Source organism: Mustela nigripes, chromosome 3 (assembly GCF_022355385.1).
Source record: "Mustela nigripes isolate SB6536 chromosome 3, MUSNIG.SB6536, whole genome shotgun sequence".
Lineage (NCBI taxonomy): Eukaryota > Metazoa > Chordata > Mammalia > Carnivora > Mustelidae > Mustela > Mustela nigripes.
In genome coordinates, this window is record NC_081559.1 from 186,924,472 (window position 1) to 186,927,892 (window position 3,421).

The following is a 3,421-nucleotide window of genomic DNA, read 5'->3' on the forward strand; positions in this document are numbered from 1 at the left end:
AAAAAAAAAAAAAAAAAAAAAAAAAAAAAAAAAAGTAGGCTTCACGCCCAGTGTGAAGCCCAACATGGGGCTCGAATGCACAACGGGGAGCGCGAGACCTGAGCTGGACGCTCAGGCAGGCAGGCGCCCCTCAGTGGATTATCTCTCGTGTGTCCCCTGTGCACTGAACATCGTGCCAAGCCAACAGCACATGGTGGCAAACAAGACAGGCAGTGTTTTCCAAGGCGTCGATGCAGTGATTTATGAAAAGGGCTTAGTGCCATTCCTGGAACTTAGTATGAGCTCAATAAATCAGTCACTGTGATTGTTGTTGTGCAGGATTTCGTGCAGACATCCGCTCTAAGACTTTTTGCACGGTACTGGAGTTTTTGTGCACATGTGTTTTCCTGCACAGGCTGTGAGCGCCCGGGTGTAGGCACGCTGTCTTCTTCGGCCCAGCGTGCCCGGTGCCTGTCCAGTGCCTGACTTGCTGTGAGCTTACCGTCATGTTTTGTTGCCAGAGGGTGTGCTTGAAGACAGTGACCCAGCAACCACCAGCAATCTGGCTATGGAGGTGGCCAGCAAACTGAGGTCTAAAGGCCGTGGGTGCAGGAGCCATCTTCAGGAGACAAGGATTACTAACGTTCCCCGTGGGGTTTGTCCTGGTGCCAAACAGGAATTGCTTTTTAGAAAAATTGGAATGGGAGTGAATCTCTGTGTCCTCTTTTTTCCTCTCCTGCTCCAGCAACCCCGGTACCCAGATGTTGCATGTCGGGATCGAACTGGGTTTTCTAGTTCCCTGCTCTAGGCAAAGCTCTGAGGGAGAGAGAAAGAGAGAGAGAGAGAGAGGGGAGAAGAGTTGAGGGGACACTGGAGGGAAAGAAAGGGAGACACTGGAAGGACCCAGGGGCTAGGAAAGGGTGACAGTAAACACAGCTCACCTGGGGGGACGCCCCGGACGGCTCCTCTTCACTCCTGCTGTGATGCCTGGTGCCCCTCTCCTCATCTCTCTCCCTCACCTCTCTGGGGCTGTGGCGACATCTCCTCCTTGGGCTCCAGGGCTGCCCCCCTCCAGACCATCCTATGCCCAGCCATCTCTAGAACCGTTCTGTGGATGTCATAGATCACTGTCCTTTCTATGGTAATCCAATGGCATCGTCCTCTGCTCTTAAGAGCTCTCAATGGCTTCCCAGTCCCTTTAGAAAAGCCTGAGCTCCTTCGAATTTCATGTAAGACTCTCTGTTCTGGCTCCTGCCAACCTCTGGGTCTGGCCATTGTTTATCCCCATTGCCAGCGCAACCTCCAACCCTGCCAACCACCCTGTACCCCGCTTCTATCATCCCACTTCCGGCAGCTCCCTGAACGCATTTCTTGATCCTCCCTTCCCTTCTTGGCGGACATCTACTTATCTTTCAGGATTCTGTCCAGACATTGCCGTCTTCATGAAGCCTTTCCTGACTCCCACATCCCGGGCTCCCTGTATAATTACCCACTGGAAGCAGCGCAAACTCCCCACATGGCATCGGCCACACTTTGTCATGGAGGCTAACCTTTGCTGCATGCCTACGGGGGGTCAGCTCTGAACTAGGGGCTTTACATCATCATACATGTGAGGCCTCAAAGCCATCCATGAGGTAGGTGTTGCTATTCCCATCTCCATTTTAAGATGGGGGAACTAAAGGAACAGCACAGGTGATTAACTTGCCCAGGATCACACAGCTAGTGAGTTCAGGGCATACGTTTGAGCCCCAGGTCTGTCTCATTCCAAAGCCCATGCATGTCATTACTGTTCTCTGGAGCAGAGAACTCCACATGGTGATCCCTTAAAGTTAAGGATGAATTTTTTCTGTTCTTGCATTGTCAGCACCAAGCACAGTACCTAGGATGAAAATGTAATAAAAGAAAATGTAGGGACGCCTGGGTGGCTCAGTTGGTTGGACAACTGCCTTCGGCTCAGGTCATGATCCTGGAGTCCCGGGATCGAGTCCCGCATCGGACTCCCAGCTCCATGGGGAGTCTGCTTCTCTCTCTGACCTTCTCCTTATTCATGCTCTCTCTCACTGTCTCTCTCTCAAGTAAATAAATAAAATCTTTAAAAAAAAAAAAAAAAGAAAAAGAAAATGTAATACATTAATTACATAAGAGAATGTAATTAATTACATAAGAAAATGTAATAAAAATTGCTTGAATGAACTGGTGATTTTTATGTCTGTTTTACAGATAAGGAGACTGAGGCTCAGAATTATTTAACAATGTGTCCAAAGCTGCCCCCCTAGCAGGTGGCTGATCTGGAATTAGGGCCCAGGTTGCTCTGTATGCAGATGGTCCTTGGTTCATCACCAGGCATCATCACAAGAAACCTTCTCCTTCACTAAGAAAGCTGTAGCTTGGAGCTTAAAACAACATCGACATTAACAAAAGCCACCATCACGACCACCAGAAACTTCCGTTCTCCATGGCTGATGTCAATGCCGGGAAAGCATTATGGGAACAGTTTTGGGGCTGCAGGAGGAGTGAAAAGGGAAGGAGCAGCCCAACAACATCCAAGTCAACCCCACCTTCAACAGCAGCAGCAGCAGCATCTCCAGTGCCGATGGGAGAGACGCCGTGCTAAGCGCTCTGTCAGCGTGAGGGAGCTTGGTCTTCATGACCAGTGCAGCTGTCTGCGCCACTGTGAAGCAGGGGTAACCGAGCTGGAGTAGCTTGTCTGGGGTCAGTGGAAACTCAGTCTATCCTCTCTGGCCCTCCAGCCCGTGTTCTTCATGCTGTGTGCAGTCTCCCTTCTGCGCTGATTCCCGCCCTGATGAAATTTGCCATCAACTGGACAGAGCCAACGTGTCATTTTGCCACTGATGTAAATTGTGGGTGCCATGTTGAAAGTAGAAACAGGCCCAGTTTTTGCCTTAGTGATGGGCTCTGCTTCTCAAAAGGGACAAAGCTGCTTTTTACAATCTACTAAAAACACCTGTGGACAAACACTTGGCCACCTGTGGATAAAAGGGGACAGCCTATGCGTCCTTTGTGACCAGGGAAATACTGGGACAGGAAGGGGAGGAAAAAAATGAGGAAACAAATAATCAATAATCTCTAATCACATACCATTTCCAAAATCTGTAAAAACACAGTAACGTCAAACAAACAGCAAAGAAGAGAAAGAAAATCTGGAGATTGATGTCTATCTAGTTAGACAGGCTTTCCAGGGATATTTACATCTGAAGGGGTAGAAGTAGCTCAGGGCTCAATAAGCCCCAATGTCTTCTCCCCACCATTAAATAAAAGCAAAATAAACACATACACACTCCCAGCTACTCATTGATTCCTGAAATTCCCTTCCCTTGGGATGAGCCTGTCTTTTCACTGCTAGAGATAATTTTTTAAACTGGTGTTATCATTGGTGTTAAAAGGGAAAAAAGTAATGGTTGTACATTGTCAAAGAAATTTA